Here is a 20,052-nt window from a genome sequence, read left to right on the forward strand (position 1 = left end):
AAGCTGCTATTCTTGAGATTGTGGTAATTCAGGAGGAGAAGCTGCAGTGAGGGGCAGGGGCCAACACACACCTGACCTGTCCCTCGTCTCCTCCTTTATCTGTACGTTATGGCCCCTCTGCTTTTGAGCAAATGTCCAGTGTGCCCAGGGGCCAGGGGTCCTGGCAAACACTGGGAAGAAGCCAGGCCCTGACCTGCTTCAAAAGACCAGTTGGCAGGAGCAGCAGCACCTTCTCTGAACAAGCACATAGGGGGGCTGCTCCTCCGGACACCATGCTGACACCCCACCACGGCCCCACACTGACTGCTGCCCCCACCACCAGTCTTGAGGTCTCCAGTCACACATCTGGGGGCCCAGAGACAACCAGGCTTGGCTTGTCCAGAAGGAACTTGCCCCAAACCTGCATGCCCACAGGCCTCTCTGTAGGGGTCAGCCATCCATCCCACCAGGCACCCTGCCTTTGAGACACCTTCACTGCTGGATCCTCTGTGAGACAGTGGCTTGAGTCTGACAACCCTGATGAGTGCAGCTCTCACGGACTCCCTGTTTTCTTCTGTGTCACTTGGCTGGGGCTGCCATAGCAGACTCTGTGCCAGAACAATAGAAATGGGGTCCTAGGGCTCCAGAACTGTGAGATGATAAAGATGGATAGAGGGACAGCCATGTGAGAACTCAGAGAGAAGATGGCCATCTACACCGCAGGGAGAGAGGCGTGGAGAGGAACCAACCTTCCTGACATTTTGCTTTTGGACTTTAGCCTCCAAAACTGTGAGAAAATAAATTTCTGTTGTTAGAGCCACTCAGACTGTATTAATTGTAGTATCAGCTCTGGCAAATGGATACGGTGAGTGATGCCATGCGGCCCACGTGCTGGGCCTGTGCACCCCTCTTCCTGTGCACCAGTTTTGCCTTTCAAGGGAGAAACCTTGAACCCTGACTGATTTCTCAGAACTCAGGTGAGAGGGCATTATTATTAACTGGCACCCACTAACTCACCCTTCCCCTTCTGGGGGCCCGACCTGAATTGTGCCCCCAGGGTGTACAGAGGAGCATGGCCACCCCAGTAGTGGGGGCCTGAGGAGCAGGGCTCCCTGGACTGGGCAGCTTCCTTCAGTTAGGATGAGGCTTGAGGGTGTGTGGCCAGCTCTCTGGATGATATGGGCAGGAAGCCCGGGAGCCCATGGGCTCTGCCCAGCAGCAGCTCAGGACCCTGGGTCAGGAGAGACCAGAGCAGTCCACCCCAGGGATCCCCTCAGTGCTCCTGCCACCTGCTCCCCATGGTCACCCCAGGCAGGAACCCCTTTCCTGGGGCTGCTAACTGACCGGCTGTCACAGCTGCACCCACAGCTCCTGCTCTCCCTATTCAAGTGCAGAGTGCCTCGCACACAGGACTCCCCAACCCAGGGTTGCGTGCAAGACTAACCTCTTCCACGGCCCCAAGAGGACACCCCCACACCCACATTTCTTAGTAAACAGAGTTGCATACCTGGCTGTAGCCTCATTTGGCTACACATGCTGACTCCTTTGCCACGATAAGGCTGTGATCCATGAAGGTGAACTTAAATTTACAATATTTAAAAATCATGCTTCAACCTTAATGCTGTGACTTTTAATATGGTACTTTCTGATAGTCTTTTCATAGATCACAGCCTTGCTGTGGTAGAGGGGCTTGCATAACTCAGTGAAGCTATGAATTATGCAGTGCAAGGCCACCCAAAACAGACAGGTCATATGAAGAGTTCTGACAAAATGTCGTCCACTGGAGGGAGGAATAGCAGCCCACCGCAGTATTCTTGTCTGGAGGACCCCATGGACAGTGTGCACAGGCAAAAAGATACGATATTGGAAGATGAGCCCCCCAGGTCAGAAGGTATCCAGTATGCTACTGGGGAAGAGCTGAGGGCAGTTACTAATAGCTTTAGTAAGAATGAAGCAGCTGGGCCAAAGTGGGAACAACACTTAGCTGGGGATGTGTCTGGTGGTAAAAGTAAATTTTGCGGCTGTAAAGAACAATATTGCATAAGAACCTAGAATTTTAGGTACATGCCTCAAGATAAATTGAACGTGGTCAAGCAGGAGGTGGCAAGAGTGAACACTGATATTTTAGGAATCAGTGAACTAAAATGAACTGGAATGGGTGAGTTTAATTAGATGACCATTATATCTACTACTGTGGACAAGAATCCCTTAGAAGAAATGGAGCAGCCCTCATAGTCAACAAGAGTCCAAAACGAGGTACTTGGGTGCAATCTCAAAAACGACAGAATGATCTCAGTTCATTTCTGAGGCAAACCAGTCAACACCACAGTAATCCAAGTCTGTGTCCCAACAACTAATGCTGAAGAAGCTGAAGTTGACCAGTTCTCTAAAGACCTACAATACTTTCTAGAACTAACACCAAAAAGAGATGTCCTTTTCATGATAGGGAACTGGAATGCAAAAGTAGGAAGTCAAGAGATCCCTGGAAAACAGGCAAGTTTGACCTTGGAGTACAGAATGAAACAGGGCAAAGGCCAGCAGAGTTTTGCCAAGAGACCTTATTGGCCATAGCAAACATTCTTTCCCAACAATCCAAGAGACAACTCTACACATGGACATCACCAGATGGTCAATACCAAAATCAGATTGATTATGCTATTTGCAGCCAAAGATGGAGAAACTCTAAACAGTCAGCAAAAACAAGACCAGGATCTGACTGTGGCTCAGATTATGAGTTCCTTATTGCAAAATTCAGGTTTAAATTGAAGAAAGCAGGGAAAACCACTAGATCATTGAGGTATGACCTAAGTCAAATCCCTTATGATTATACAGTGGAGGTGACAAATAGATTCAAGGGATTAGATCTAGTAGACAGAATCCCTGAAGAGCCATGGATGGAGGTTTGGATCATTGTACAGGACGGGGTGACAAAAACATCCCAAAGAAAAAGACATACAAGAAGGCAAAGTGGTTGTCTGAGGAGGCTTTACAAATAGCTGAGGAAAGAAGAGAAGCAAAAGACAAGACAGGGAAAGATAAACCCAGCTAAATGCAGAGTTCCAGAGAATAGCAAGGAGAGATAAGACGGCCTTGTTAAATGAACAATGCAAAGAAAGAGAGGAAAACAACAGAATGGGAAAAACTAGAGATTTCTTCAATAAAATTGGAGATATCAAGGGATCACTTTATACAAGGATGGACATGATAAAGGACAGAAATGATAAGGACCTAACAGAAGCAGAGGAGATTAAGAAGAGGTGGCAAGAATACACAGAAGAACTATACAAAAAAGGTCTAAATGACCCGGATAACCACAATGGTGTGATCAATCACCTAGAGCCAGATATCCTGAAGTGTGAAATCAAGTGGGCCTTAGGAAGCATTACTACGAGAAAGCTAATAGAGGTGATGGCATGCCAGCTGAGCTATGTAAAATCCTAAAAGATGATGCTGTGAAAGTGCTGCACTCAATAAACCAAGAAATTTGGAAAACTCAGCAGTGACCACAGGACTGGAAAAGGTCAGTTTTCATTCCAATCCCAAAGAAAGGCAATGCCAAAGAATGTTCAAACTACACCACAATTGCACTCATCTCACACGCTAGTGAAGTAATGCTCAAAATCCTTCAAGACAGGCTTCAACAGTACATGAACTGAGAACTTGCGGATGTACAACCTGGATTTCAAAGAGGCAGAGGACTCAGAGATCAAATAGCCAACCTTCCCTGGATCATGGAGAAAGCAAGGGAGTTTCAGAAAAACATCTACTACTGATTTCATTGACTATGCTGAAGCCTTTGATAGTATGGATCACAACAAACTGTTGAAAATTCTTAAAGAGATAGTACCAGACCACCTTACGGGTCTCCTGAGAAACATGTATGCAGGTCAGGAAGCAACAGTTAGAACTGGAAATGGAACAATGGGCTGGTTCAAAATTGGGAAAGGAGTATGACAAGGCTGTATATTGTCACCTGCTTATTTTTAACTTTTATGCAGACTACATCATGCAAAATTCAGGGCTGAGTGAATCACAAGCTGGAAACAAGATTTCCAGGAGAAATATCAACAACCCCAGATATGCAGATAATACCATGTTAATGACAGAAAACGAAGAGGAACTAAACAGGGTGAATAGATGAGGTGAAAGAGAAGAGTGAAAAAGCTGGCATGAAACTCAACATTCAAAAAAACTAAGACAGCATACAGATGTGGAAAAGGGGGACGCAGTGGCAGATTTTATTTTCCTGGGCTCCAAAATCACTACGGATGGTGACTGCAGCCATGAAATTCAACGATGCTTGCTCTATGGAAGGAAAACTATGACAAACTTAGACAGAGTATTAAAGAGCACAGACATCACTTTGCCCATAAAAGTCCGTATAGACAAACCTACGGTTTTTCCAGTAGTCATGTACACATGTAAAAGTTGAATCATAAAGAAGGTTGAGAGCTAAAAAATTGATGCTTTCAAATTATGGTGTTGGAGAAAACTCTTGAGAGTCCCTTGGACTGTAAGGAGATCAAAACAGCAATCCAAAAGGAAGTCAACCCTGAATATTCATTGGAAGGACTGAGGCTGAAGTTGAAGCTCCCATACTTTGGCCACCTGATGCAAATAGCTGACCCATTGGAAAAGACCCTGGTGCTGGGAACAATAGAAAGCAGGAGGAGAAGGGGACGACAGAGGATGAGATGGTTGGATGGCATCACCAACTCAATGGACATGAGTTTGAGCAAGCTCCAGGAGCTGGTGATGGACAGGGAAGCCTGGCGAGCTACAGTCCATGGGGTTGCAAAGAGTTGGACACGACTGACAGAATGAACTGATACAAATTGTAGGATCCTTTTTCCATTTCTGTGAAAAATGGCATCAGAATGTTGATAGGGATTGCATTCAATCTGTAGATTGCATGATGGATACATGCCAGGTACGTAGGAGGTGAGAGTGAAGGAGCATAACACGCCTATGACTTCTGCTATTAGTAACACAAGTTCCTCTCCCTCTTCTAGACTGTCCCCCGCTCCCATGCAAGCATGTTAGTCACTCAGTCATGTCCGACTCTTTGTGACCCCACGGACTGTAACCCACTAGGCTCCTCTGTCCGTGGGATTCTCCAGGCAAAAATACTGGAGTGGGTTGCCATTCCCTTCTCCAGGGGATCTTCCTGACCCAGGGATTGAACCCTGGTCCCCCACTCCCACCTCCACATAAATCACCTCAGTTCATCCTCAAGGCCGGGATCCCAGCCCTCCTTGGAGACCCCAGGGCATGACGTTGGAAAGGGGTCCTGAGTCCCGTGCCCTCTGGATGCTGGCCCAGTCTCCAGCTAGGCCCTGCCTTCATTTTACATTAGTGTATGTAAATGCATACTACTGTGGAGGATCATGCTTTTAGCTGGAAAAAACTTCTAAACAGTCAAAGACAAGGCTGAATACTGGGCTTGTGCAAGGGGAACTGGAGCCAGAGGCTCAGGGAGAAGGTTATCCCAAACCATTTCCTCCACTTGCCAGGGGCACAGGCAGACAGCATCACAGGTGACTGGGCCCAGGAAAGATCTCAGACCTGAGCTGGACCAGAATTTGGCCTAGAGAGGGACCTCTCAGCGAAACAGACAAAGCTGTGGTCTAGATGACTGCAGCCTGAGTTCCCCATCAGTGGAATCCCTGCACTGCACAAAGGGGCTTGTGGGTGAGCACGGTGCCAGCCACTTAGGACACTGCAATCCTTGGCCCTGTATCTGGTCTTGCCTGTTGTGATTTTACACAAGGGCTTCAACCCTCCAGTGCCTCGAGAAATGCTGGGGAAGAGCAGCCTGAGGACAGGAGGGCACTAGGTTGTGCCTCTCTGAACCCAGATTTCTCCTCTTCAGAGGCAGAGATTGGAGAAGATGCAGGCAGAGGACCCATCTCACCCTCAAATCCTTGAGGTCTAAAGAGGTCCTGGCTCCCAGGAGTCTGGTGAGGCTTCAGGGCCACCTGATACCGGCTCCCATTACCCGATTTGTGTTCAGGAGATGTGTTCACATCAAGGCCCCTCCTTCTGCTCACGCTTTTAGTTCAGTTCACTTCAGTCACTCAGTCGTGTCCAACTCTTTGTGATCCCATGGATTGCAGGACGCCAGGCCTCCCTGTCCATCACCAACTCCTGGAGTTTACTCAAACTCATGTCCCATGAGTCGGTGATGACATCCAACCATTTCATCCTCTGTCGTCCCCTTCTCCTCCCACCTTCAATCTTTCCCAGCATCAGGGTCTTTTCTAGTGAGTCAGTTCTTCACATCAGGTGGCCAAAGTATTGGAGTTTCAGCTTCAACACCAGTCCTTCCAGTGAACACCCAAGACTGATCTCCTTTAGGATGGACTAGTTGGATCTCCTTGCAGTCCTAGGGACTCTCAAGAGTATTCTCCAACACCACAGTTCAAAAGCATCAGTTCTTCGGCACTCAGCTTTCTTTATAGTCCAACTCTCACATCCATACATGACTACTGGAGAAACCATAGCCTTAACTAGATGGACCTTTGTTGGCAAAGTAATGTCTCTGCTTTTTAATACGATGTCTAGGTAAGACATAACTTTTCTTCCAAGGAGTAAGCATCTTTTAATTTCATGGCTTGAGTCACCATCACGCTTTTAAGAAATCCCCAAGAAACAGGGCTCCTGGGGCTCGGAGTGCTAGGTCATGTCTTGCCTGCCCGTTGGGCTTCCCTCCCACCTAAGCTAGATGACTGAGGTGCTGCTACCTCCCACCCTCCTCGCACCCCTATCCTGTCCTTAGATGCTGTGAAGGTGTTAGTTGCTCAGTCGTGCCTGACTCTGCGACCCTATGCTCCTATGATCCATAATGCTGCATCGGGCCGGGTCTCTGTCCTCTGTTTGCACCTAGAAGGCACCTCCCACCGGATTTCCCGAAGGGAGCCGGGTCTTCTGTGCAGGCTTTCAGTGGCGCCACCAGGGGGAGCTGCCTTCTTGAAATGGCGCTTATTTTTCTCGGATTTGGGGCAACTCTGATGAAAGGTGAAGAAGGCAATGGCACCCCACTCCAGTACTCTTGCCTGGAAAATCCCATGGACGGAGGAGCCTGGTAGGCTGCAGTCCATGGGGTCGCGAAGAGTCGGACACGACTGAGCGACTTCACTTTCACTTTTCACTTTCATGCATTGGAGAAGGAAATGGCAACCCACTGCAGTGTTCTTGCCTGGAGAATCCCAGGGACGGGAACCTGGTGGGCTGCCGTCTATGGGGTCGCACAGAGTCGGACACGACTGAAGCGACTTAGCAGCAGCTGCAGCTGATGAAAGGTTGACCATAAAGTCCCACTATGCGAGTTGGACCATAAAGAAAGCTGAGTGCCAAAGCACTGATGCTTTTGAACTGTGGTGTTGGAGAGGACTCTTGAGAGTCCCTTGGACTGCAAGGAGATCAAATTGGCAATCCTAAAGGAAATCAACCCTGAATGTTCAGTGGAAGGACTGAGGCCAAGAATTGACTCATTAGAGCAGACGCTATTGCTGGGAAAGACAGAAGGCAGAGGAGAAGGGGATGACAGAGGATGAGATGGTTGGATGGCATCACCGACTCAATGGACGTGAGCTGGCGCAGGGTCCAGGAGCTGGTGATGGACAGGAAAGCCTGGCATGCTGCAGTCCATGGGGATGCAGAGTCGGACAGGACCGAGCAACTGAACTGATACAAATTTTAAGATGCTTTTTCTATTTCTGTGAAAAATGGCAACAGAATTTTGATAGGGGTTGCACTGAATCTATAGATTGCATCATAGATACATGCTAGGTACTTAGGACTTGAGAGAGAAGGAGAACAACACACATATGAATTCTACTATTAGCAACACAAGTTCACTTCCCTCTTCTAGACTTCCCCCACTCCCACCTCCACATAACTCACCTCAATTCATCCTCAAGGCTGGGATCCCAGTCCTCATTGGAGACCCCAGGGGATGGCATTGGAAAGGGGTCCACAGGCTTATGCATTTTGGACAGGGGCTCAGTCAACAGCTAGGCCCTGCCTTAGTTTTATATTAGCGTATGCAAATGCATAGTATTGTGGAGGATAGTGCTTTTAGCTGGAAAAAATTTCTAAAAAGTCAAAGACAAGGCTGAACACTGGGCTTGTGCAAGGGGAACTGGAGCCAGAGGCTCAGGGAGAAGGTTATCCCAAACCATTTCCACCATTTGCGAGGGGCACAAGGCAGACAGCATCACAGGCGACAGGGCCCAGGAAAGATCTCAGACCTGAGCTGGACCAGAATTTGGCCTAGAGAGGGACCTCTCAGCGAAACAGACAAAGCTGTGGTCTAGATGACTGCAGCCTGAGTTCCCCATCAGTGGAATCCCTGCACTGCACAAAGGGGCTTGTGGGTGAGCACGGTGCCAGCCACTCAGGACACTGTGATCCTCGGCCCTGTATCTGGTCTTGCCTGTTGTGATTTTACACAAGGGCTTCAGCCCTCCAGTGCCTTGAGAAATGCTGGGGAAGAGCAGCCGGAGGACAGGAGGGCACTAGGTTGTGCCTCTCTGAACCCAGATTTCTCCTCTTCAGAGGCAGGGATTGGAGAAGATGCAGGCGGAGGACACTTCTCACCTTCATCCTTGAGGTCCAAAGAGACCCTGGCTCCCAGGAGTCTGGTGAGGCTTCAGGGCCCCTGAATACCGGTTCCGATCACCCTCTTTGTGATCAGGAGGTGTGCCCACATCAAGGCCCCTCCTTCTGCTCACGCTCTTAAGAAATCCCCAAGAAACGGGGCTGCTGGGCACAGGGTGCTAGGTCCATGCCCCTGCCTGCCCCTTGGGCTTCCCTCCCACCTAAGCTAGATGACTGAGGTGCTGCTGCCTCCCACCCTCCTCGCACCCCTATCCTGTCCTCAGATGCGTGAAGGTGTTAGCCGCTCAGTCTTGCCTGACTCTGCGACCCTATGCGTCTGATTAATGCTGCAGCGGGCCGGCTTTCTCCCCGGTTTGCACTCAGAAGGCACCTCCCACCGGGCTTCCCAGGGAGAGCCGGGGTCCTCCGCGTAGGCTCCCAGTGAGGCCACCAGGGGGCGCTGCCTCCTTGAAATCACGCTTATTTTCCCCAGATCTGGAGCAACTCTGATGAAAAAAAGAAAAAAAGAAAGTGAAGTCGCTCAGTCGTGTCCGACTCTTTGCGACCCATGACCCATGGAGTGTAGCGTAGCCTACCAGGCTCCTCTGTCCATGGAATTTTCCAGGAAAGAGTACTGCACTGTGTTGCCATTTCCTTCTCCAGGGGATCTTCCAGACCAAGGAATCAAACCGTGGTCTCCTGCACTGCAGGCAGACACTTTCTGTCTGAGCCACCAGGGAAGACCAACGCCAAGGAAAAGTTGACAGTAAGGTCCAGTTTGCGAGCTGGACCATAAAGAAAGCTGAGCGCGGAAGTGTTTGAGAGTTGGACCATAAAGAAAGCTGAGTGTGGAAGCATTGATGCTTTTGAACTGTGGTGGTGGAGAGGACTCTTGAGAGTCCCTTGGACTGCAAGGAGATCAAACCAGCAATCCTAAGGGAAATCAACCCTGAATATTCTTTGGAAGAACTGAGGCTGAAGCTGAAGCTCCCATACTTTCACCACCTGATGCAAAGAGCTGACTGATTGGAAAAGATCCTGATGCTGGGAAAGATTGAAGGCAGGATGAGAACGGCTGGACAGAGGATGAGATGGTTGCATGGCATCACCAACTCGATGGACATGAGTTTAAGAAAGCTCCAGGAGTTGGTGATGGACAGGGAAGCCTGGTGTACTGCAGTCCATGGGGTTGCAAAGAACTGGACACAACTGAGAGACTGAACTGAGCTGAACTGATGATACACATTTTAGGATTTTTTTTCTATTTCTGTGAAAACTGTCAGAATTTTTATAGGAATTGCATTAAATCTGCACATTGCATGATAGATATGTTAGGGGACCTTGGTTCTGTCTTGTCTCAACAAAATTTTGAAGCGACGGACGTTAAAGCCCTCAGTGTGTCACAGCTCTCAGACAGACCGTGTTATAGCTCTCGGGTCTCGAAGAAACCGTGTTATCGCTCTTAGACAGATCAGTGTTACAGCTCCGTGTTACAGCTCAATTTTATTTAGAAAATAGCGGGAAGATACATCCTTGAGGCATGAGGGCATGCTGACTCAAAGACATGAAGAGAATAGATAGAGAAAGAGAGCGTGAGCATGGGAGAGAGAGCCGTCCCCAGCCCTTCAGCCCCTCTTCTTATGTTTTCTCCTCCCCCTGGGCCTGCCCTGTGTAAATTGGGCAGCCAGGAGTGCTGTTTGTTGCACCTGAGGTCCTCACTCCGACCTCCGACCTTCCTTTGTTCTATTTTCATGGGCTTTTCCCTTGTCTTTTAGCCACTGCCATTTTGGACTCCTAATTCCTATTCTAACTATGCTGGGAGGGATTGGGGGCAGGAGGAGAAGGGGATGACAGAGCATGAGATGGCTGGATGGCATCACTGACTCGATGGATGTGAATCTGAGTGAACTCCGGGAGTTGGTGATGGACAGGGAGGCCTGGCGTGCTGCGATTCATGGGGTCGCAAAGAATCGGGCACGACTGAGCGACTGAACTGAACAGAACAGATACTTGCCAGGTACTTAGTAGTTGAGAGTGAAGGAGCATAACACGCCTATGACTTCTGCTATTAGTAACACAAGTTCCTCTCCCTCTTCTAGACTGTCCCCCACTCCCACCTCCACATAAATCACCTCAGTTCATCCTCAAGGCTGGGATCCCAATCCTCCTTGGAGACCCCAGGGCATGACGTTGGAAAGGGGTCCAGAGGCCCATGCCCTTTGGATCCTGGCTTAGTCTCCAGCCAGGCCCTGCCTTCATTTTACATTAGTGTATGTAAATGCATACTACTGTGGAGGGTCATGCTTTTAGCTGGAAAAAACTTCTAAAGAGTCAAAGACAAGGCTGAATACTGGGTTGTGCAAGGGGAACTGGAGCCAGAGGCCCAAGAAGGTTATACTGAGCCTTTTCCTCTGCTTGTGAAGGGGCACAGGCAGACATCATCAGACATCATCAGAGGTGACCTGGCCCGGGAAAGATCTCAGATCTGACCTGGACTGGAATTTGGCCTTAAGAGAGGTTTCTCAGTGAAGCAGACACAGCTGTAGTTTAGATGGCTGCAGCCTGAGTTTCCCCATCAGTGGACTCCCTGGACTGCACAAAGGGGCTTGTCAGTGAGCACTGTGCCAGCCACTCAGGACACTGTGATCCTCGGCCCTGTATCTGGCTTTGCGTGTTATGATTTGAATCAAGGCATGGATCACAATAAACTGTGGAAAATTCTGAAAGAGATGGGAATACCAGACCACCTGACCTGCCTCTTGAGAAACCTATATGCAAGTCAGGAAGCAACAGTTAGAACTGGACATGGAACAACAAACTGGTTTCAAATAGGAAAAGGAGTATGTTAAGGCTGTATATTGTCACCCTACTTATTTAACTTATATGCAGAGTACATCATGAGAAACACTGGGCTGGAAGAAGCAGAAGCTGTAATCAAGTTGCCAGGAGAAATATCAATAACCTCAGATATGCAGATGATACCACCCTTATGGCAGAAAGTGAAGAGGATCTAAAGAGCCTCTTGATGAAAGTGAAAGAGGAGAGTGAAAAAGTTGGCCTAAAGCTCAACTTTCAGAAAACTAAGATCATGGCATCTGGTCCTCTCACTTCATGGGAAATAGATGGGGAAACAGAGGAAACAGTGTCAGACTTTATTTTTTTGGGCTCCAAAATCACTGCAGATGGTGATTGCAGCCATGAAATTAAAAGACGCTTACTCCTTGGAAGGAAAGTTATGACCAACCTAGATAGCATATTAAAAAGCAGAGACATTACTTTGCCAACAAAGGTCCGTCTAGTCAAGGCTATGGTTTTTCCAGTGGTCATGTATGGATGTGAGGGTTGGACTGTGAAGAAAGCTGAGCCCTGAAGAACTGATGCTTTTGAACTGTGGTGTTGGAGAAGACTCTTGAGAGTCCCTTGGACTGCAAGGAGATCCAACCAGTCCATCCTAAAGGAGATCAGTCCTGGGTGTTCATTGGAAGGACTGATGCTGAAGCTGAAACTCCAATACTTTGGCCACCTCATGCGAAGAGTTGACTCATTGGAAAAGACTCTGATGCTGGGAGGGATTGGGGTCAGGAGGAGAAGGGGACGACAGAGGATGAGATGGCTTGATGGCATCACTGACTCGATGGACGTGAGTTTGAGTGAACTCTGGGATTTGGTGATGGACAGGGAAGCCTGGAGTGCTGCGATTCATGGGGTTGCAAAGAGTAGGACATGACTGATTGACTGAAGTGAACTGAACTGAACTGATACCTCGAGAAATGCTGCAAAGAGCAGCCTGAGGACAGGAGGGCACTAGGTTGTGCCTCTCTGAACCCAGATTTCTCCTCTTCAGAGGCAGGGATTGGAGAAGATGCAGGCAGAAGACCCCTCTCACCCTCATCCTTGAGGTCCAAAGAGACCCTGGCTCCCAGGAGTCTGGTGAGGCTTCAGGGCCCCTGAATACCGGCTCCGATCACCCTCTTTGTGATCAGGAGATGTGCCCACATCAAGGCCCCTCCTTCTGCTCACGCTCTTAAGAAATCCCCAAGAAACGGGGCTGCTGGGCACAGGGTGCTAGGTCCATGCCCCTGCCTGCCCCTTGGGCTTCCCTCCCACCTAAGCTAGATGACTGAGGTGCTGCTGCCTCCCACCCTCCTCGCACCCCTATCCTGTCCTCAGATGCGTGAAGGTGTTAGCCGCTCAGTCTTGCCTGACTCTGCGACCCTATGCGTCTGATTAATGCTGCAGCGGGCCGGCTTTCTCCCCGGTCTGCACTCAGAAGGCACCTCCCACCGGGTTTCCCAGGGAGAGCCGGGGTCCTCCGCGTAGGCTCCCAGTGAGGCCACCAGGGGGCGCTGCCTCCTTGAAATCACGCTTATTTTCCCCAGATCTGGAGCAACCCTAATGAAAAAAAGAAAAAAGAAAGAAAGTGAAGTCGCTCAGTCGGGTCGGACTCTTTGCGACCTATGACCAATGGAGTGTAGCGTAGCCTACCAGGCTCCTCTGTCCATGGAATTTTCCAGGAAAGAGTACTGCACTGTGTTGCCATTTCCTTCTCCAGGGGATCTTCCAGACCAAGGAATCAAACCCTGATCTCCCTCATCGCGGGGAGACGCTTTCCCCTCTGAGTCACCAGGGAGGCCCAACCCTGATCAAAGGTTGACCATAAGGTCCAACTGTGCGATGGACCATAAGGAAAGTTGAGTGCGGAAGCATTGATGGTTTTGAACTGTGGTGTTGGAGAACACTCTGGAGATTCCCTTGGACTGCAAAGAGATCAAACCAGTCATTCCTGAAGGAAATCAGTCCTGAATATTCATTGGAAGGACTGAGGCTGAAGCTGAAGATCCAATCCTTTGGCCACCTGATGGGAAGAGGTGACTCTTTTGGAAAAAAAAAACCCTGATTCTGGGAAAGATTGAAGGCAGGAGGAGAAGGGGACAAGAGAGGATGAGATGATTGAATGGCATCACCAACTCAATGGACATGAGTTTAAGCAAGCTTGGGGAGCTGGTGATGGACAGGGAAGCCTGGGGTACTGCAGTCCATGGGGTTGCAAAATGTCGGACACGACTGAGCAGCTGAACTGAGCTGTACTGATGAAAGTCTTGTGGAGTTTCACAGAGTTGGTCATGACTTAGCAACTGAACAACAACAAAAGCACTAAGGAAGAGATATCACAGCAATGGCCAGGTTCCCAAAGTTCTGGTCTTATTCTGAACCCCAAAGTACGTTAAAGAGGCTGTTTGGGAAGCTCTGGCTTTAGGAATTTGATTCTGCCATCTGCCCGAGTCCCCACTTCTATGTGACTACATGAGGGACTTCAATGTCCAGCATGCAGGTTTTTGGCCTTTTTAGCTCATCTGGTGGCCAACTTACTTCCCAAGATCCAGGTAGGGACAGCAAAGAATGAATAGGAGAGAAGGGGGCCTTGGAATCAGCAAACTCCTTCCCAAGTGAGAAACTGTGTGCATGAGCAAGTCATCCAGCCTCTCTGAGGCTGTTCTGTGATGACAGAGATAAGGATGCCTCCTGCAGGATCCTTGGGACCATCAGAGGCAACAAGGCAGCTCCAAGCCCACTGCTGGGCAGCTGGACTCTCTCACTCCCCAACTCCACTGGTACAGTTCTGCCTTCTGAAACCTCTCTTCAACTGAGAAAACAAATACATAAAGCAAACAAGCCAGGTACCATTCCACATCCATTAGAATAGCTATAATCTTTTTGATGGAAAAAAGGCAAGTGTTGGTGAGGATGTATGGAAGATGGAACCCTTATACACTGCTGGTGAGAATGACATGTACAGTGGGGAGGCTTCCCTGGTGGTCCAGTGGTTGAGAATCCACCTGCCTTCCAATGCAGGGGATATGAGTTTGATCCCTGGTCAGGAAACCAAGATCCCTCATGCTGTGGGGCAATTAAACTCAAGCCACAACTAGAGAAGCCCTAACATTACAATGAAGACCCAGTATTGCAAAAAAAAAAAAAAAAGGAGAAAGAATGTATAGTGGGGCAGCCACTGAGGAAAAATTCAGTCATTCCTCAAAAAGTTAAACATAGAATTGCCATTCCACTCCTCAGTGTGTGCCCAAGAGAACTGGAAATACGCATTCAAGAAAAATCTAGCCCGTGAAAGTTCATGCTTTGCAGCAGCCAAAAAGTGGGAACAACCTAAATGCCTACCTGCCAATGAATGGATTAAAAAATTGTGGCATATCCACAGAGTGGAATATTATTCAGCCATAAAAGAAATGAAGTACTGACACAGGCTACAACATAAATGAATCTTGAAAACATTATGTTCCATGAAAGAAATCAGTCACAAAAGGTCACTTATTATACAAGTTCATTTATGAAATGTCCAGAAAAGACAAATTCATGGAGTTGAAAGCAGATGAGTGGTTACCAGAGGTGAAGGAGTGTGTATGTGCTTAGTCCCTCAGTCGTCTCCAACTCTTTGCAACCCTATGGACTGTAGCCCACCAGGCTCCTCGGTCCATGGGGATTCTCCAGGCAAGAATACTAGAGTGGGTTGCCATGCCTCCTCCAGGGGGTCTTCCCAACCCAGGGATTGAACCCAGGTCTCACGCATTGCAGGCAGATTCTTTACCATCTGAGCCACTAAGTTCAGTTCAGTTCAGTCGCTCAGTCATGTCCGACTCTTTGTGACCCCATGAGCTGCAGCACGCCAGGCCTCCCTGTCCATCACCAACTCCCGGAGTCCACCCAATCTCATGTCCATTGAGTTGGTGATGCTATCCAAACATCACATCCTCTGTCATCCCCTTCTCCTCCTGCCCTCAATCTTTCCCAGCATCAGGGTCTTTTCAAATAATTCAGCTCTTCGCATCAGGTGGCCAAAGTATTGCAGTTTCAGCTCCAACATCAGACCTTCCAATGAACACCCAGGACGGACTGATCTCCTTTAGGATGGACTGGTTGGATCTCCTTGCAGTCCAAGGGACTCTCAAGAGTCTTCTCCAACACCACAGTTCAAAAGCATCAATTCTTCAGCACTCAACTTTCTTCACAGTCCAACTATCACATCCATACATGACCACTGGAAAAACCATAGCCTTGACTAGATGGACCTTTGTTGGCAAAGTAATGTCTCTGCTTTTTAATAGCTACGAAGGAAGCCCATAAATACTGCAGTGGGTAGCCTATACCTTTTCCAGGGTATCTTCCCAAGCCAGGAATCAAACCAGAGGGTAACAGCAAATGAATGCTTAATGGGTGGGGGTCCCCTTTTGGGGTGATGAGGCAGTTTTGAAACTAAACAACAATATTGGTTGCACAATACTGTGAAGGCATTAAATGCCACCAAATTGTTCCCTTTAACATAATTAATTTTACATTATGTGGATTTTGTCTCAATCGAATAAACAAGTAAATCAAGCGAGCCTCATGTGCCTGGAGTAAGGGGAGCCCAGCCATCCCCTAGGATGCCAGCCCACAGTCTGATACGCTGGGGCAAACGGTCCCTCCACCCCCTCTTGCAGGCCCCCCTCCAAGCCCTGCTGGCACCTTCCTTTCTACATCGCCTGCCCTCAACCAGGCACTCCACCTTCTTTCAGCTTCATGTCTCTCATCTCCTGCTTTATCAACCTTGCTATGGAGCCCAGTTCCAAAACTTACAACCATATTCCAGGGACCTAGCAGCAACCTTTGGTCCTGCTCTTCCTCCTCGTTCACCAGCCTTGACCTGACCTCTAAGACAGCAAGTGTCAGGCACTCCTGCCCCCAGACTGAGCCTGGAGTTCCTCTTCTTACCTAAGGCTGACTTTGCTCCTTTGGGAAACTCCTCCTGGCTCTCCAAGCCTAACCTCTAAAGCAGACCCTTGGCTTTTAACACACTCAGTTCAATTTAGTCCTTCAGTCATGTCCGACTCTTTGCAACCCCATGGACTGCAGGACACCAGGCTTCCCTGTCCATCACCAAATCCTGGAGCTTGCTCAAACTCATGTCCATCAAGTCAGTGATGCCATCTAACCATCTCATTCTCTGTCATCCCCTTTTCCTCCTGCCTTCAATCTTTCCCAGATCGTGTCTTTTCTAATGAGTCAGTTCTACCCATCTGGTGGCCAAAGGATTGGAGCTTCAGCTTCAGCCTCAGTCCTTCCAATGAACACCCAGGACTAGTCTCCTTTAGGGTGGACTGGTTGGATCTCCTTGCAGTCCAGGGACTCTCAAGGGTTTTCTCCAACACCACAGTTCAAAAGCATCAATTCTTCAGCTCTCAGCCTTCTTTATGGTCCAACTCTCACATCCATACACGACTACTGGGAAAACCATAAAGAGGCTCTTTAGTTCCTCACTTTCTGCCGTAAGGGTGGTGTCATGGGCATTTCTGAGGTTATTGATATTTCTCCCAGCAATCTTGATTCCAGCCTGTGCTTCCTCCAGTCTGTCATTTCGCATAATGTACTCTACATATATGTTAAATAAGCAGGGTGACGATAATCAGCCTTTCCCAATTTGGAACCAGTTTGTTGTTCCATGTCTGGTTCTAACTGTTGCTTCTTGACCTACATATAGATTTCTCAAGATGCAGGTAAGGTGGTCTGGTATTCTTATCTCTTTAAGAATTTTCCACAGTTTGTTGTGATCCACACACTCAAAGGCTTTAGTGTAGTCAATGAAGCAGGAATTTTTTCTGGAATTCTTTTGCTTTTTCTATGATCCAATGGATGTTGGCAATTTGATTTCTGGTTCCTATGCCTTTTCTAAATCCAACTCGAACATCTGGGAGTTTTCGGTTCACATACTGTTGAAGACTAGCTTGGAGAATTTTGAGCACTGCTTTGCCAGTGTGTGAGATGAGTGCAATTGTGTGGTAGTTTGAACATTCTTTGGCATTACCTTTCTTTGGGATTGGAATGAAAACTGACCTTTTCCAGTCCTGTGGCCACTGCTGAGTTTTCCAACTTTGCTAGCCATACTGAGTGCAGAACTTTAACTGCACTCCAGTAACATCTTTAGGATTTGAAATAGTTCAACTGGAATTCCATCACCTCCACTAGCTTTCTTTGTAGTGATGCTTCCTAAGGCCTGCTTGACTTCACATTCTAGGATGTCTGGCTCTAGGTGATTGATCACACCATTGTGGTTATCTGGGTCATTAAGGTGTTTTTTTTTTTTTTGGTATAGTTCTTCTGTGTATTCTTACCTCCTCTTCTTAATATCTTCTGATTCTGTTAGGTCCATTCTGTTTCTGTCATTTATTGTGCCCACTTTTGCATGAAATGTTCCCTTGGTGTCTCTAATTTTCTTCAAGAGATCTCTAGACTTTCCCATTCTACTGTTTTCCTCTATTTCTTTGCACTGATAACTTAGGAAAGCTTTCTTATCTCTCCTTGCTACTCTTTGGAACTCTGCATTCAAATGGATATGTCTTTTCTTTTCTCCTGTGCCTTTTGCTTCTCTTCTTTTCTCACCTATTTGTAAGGCCCCCTCAGACAACCATTTTGCCTTATTGCTTTTCTTTTTTTCTTGGGGATAGTTTTGATCACCGTCTCCTGTACAATGTTACAAACATCCATCCATAGTTCTGCAGGCACTCTATTAGATCTAATCCCTTGAATCTATTTGTCACTTCCACTGTATAATCTGTAAGGGATTTGATTTAAGTCATATCTGAATGGTCAGATATGTCTTAATGGTCAGAATGTGGTTTTCCCTACTTTCTTTAAGTCTGAATTATGCAATAAGGAGTTCATGATCCGAACCACAGTCAGATCCTGGTCTTGTTTTTGCTGACTGTTTAGAGCTTCTCCATCTTTGGCTGCAAACAATATAATTAATCTGATTTTGATATTGACCATCTGGTGATGTCCATGTGTAGAGTCGTCTCTTGTGTTGTTGGAAGAGTCTTTGGTATGATCGGTGCATTCTCTTGACAAAACTCTGTTAGCTTTTGCCCTAATTCATTTTTGTACCCCAAGGCCAAACTTGTCTATTACTCCAGGTATCTCTTGACTTCCTACTTTTGCATTCCAGTTCCCTATGATGAAAAGGACGTCTTTTTTTTTTGGTGTTAGTTCTAGAAGGTCTTGTAAGTTTTTATAGAACCATTCAACTTCAGCTTCTTCAGCATTAGTGGTTGGGGCATAGTCTTGGATTACTGTGAGACTGAATGGTTTGCCTTGGAAATGAACAGAGATCATTCTGTCATTTTTGTGATTGCACCCAAGTACTGCATTTTGGACTCTTTTGTTGACTATGAGAGCTACTCCATTTCTTCTAAGGGATTCTTGTCCACAATAGTATATATAATGGTCATCTGAGTTAAATTCACCCATTCCGGTCCATTTGAGTTCACTGATTCCTAGAATGTCAGTGTTTACTCTTGCCATCTCCTGTTTGACCACTTCCAATTTACCTTGATTCATGGACCTAACATTCCAGTTTTCTATACAATATTGTTCTTTGCAGCACCAGACTTTTCTTCAATCACCAGTTACATCCACAACTCATCTCTCCTAAATTGAAGGAGGAGGAATTAACTTTCCGTGCCTCTAACTTTCCCCTCCACTCTGCTCCTCTCTTTGACACTTCTGGTCAGACCTCTAGGAAGTGTAGCTCACAGGCATATCTCTGCTTGTCCTGTGTCCCCATCCTCATCCCAGCCTCCCAACCCAGGTGGCAGCTCCAAGGATCCCCTTCAGCATTGTCTTCCCAGCTTTTCCAAGGCCTTTCTTAGGGTTGGTGGCCCCCCACCTCGCTAACCCCACTCCTGCTTCCTCTCACTCCTTCAAGCTGCCCTGGATCTCTCCTCTTCTTGGTCCACCTTGAGGGGGGAAGAGGGGACACTTATAGCTGCCTTATATTCATCAGGGTGGGCAGACATTGGGGGACACATAACCCAGGACTGGAGGCTCACTTCACAGTCACGAGGTCCTTTCTCACTTGGCACAGTTGTGTGGAATCCCCTGGGTGAGTCTCTACCTGACTTGAGGGAGCAAGATCCTTCTGCCTTCGAGAGCAGCATCCATGCTCGAGGAGAGGTGAGGGCCCAGAAAGCACTGAAAGCTCAGCCACCGCGCAGCCTCTCACCCCAGCCACTCCTCACCTAAGATTCACGGAGGCCAGGAAGACAGTGGAGCTGAGCCATCTTCCTGTGGGACCCTACACTCCCAGGTGGGTGGAGAGGAACTTCCGGGTATCAGCAGCCCCTCTGCCACAGCCTGTAGGCATTATCTCCCCTCAGATCATTCCCTTTATCTGCAGACAGACAGCTCAGTGCCTCCTGGGGCTGCAGCCATCTCCACGTTAAACACACTCACTCCACAGTTTTCTGTGCTCCGACATCTAGCCCTGTGTCTGGGGGAGCACAGGTTACAGGGCCTCTATGTGAAGAAGCTGGGCCCACAGAAACAACTAGGGGAGCCCCACTTTGTGGAGTCTCATTTTCCCCATAGTACATGACATCTAACGTCCCAAGACTTTTCTGTCATTCTCCAGTAATCGCAGTCTTCTCT

Source organism: Oryx dammah, unplaced genomic scaffold (genome assembly GCF_014754425.2).
Source record: "Oryx dammah isolate SB20612 unplaced genomic scaffold, SCBI_Odam_1.1 HiC_scaffold_21, whole genome shotgun sequence".
NCBI lineage: Eukaryota > Metazoa > Chordata > Mammalia > Artiodactyla > Bovidae > Oryx > Oryx dammah.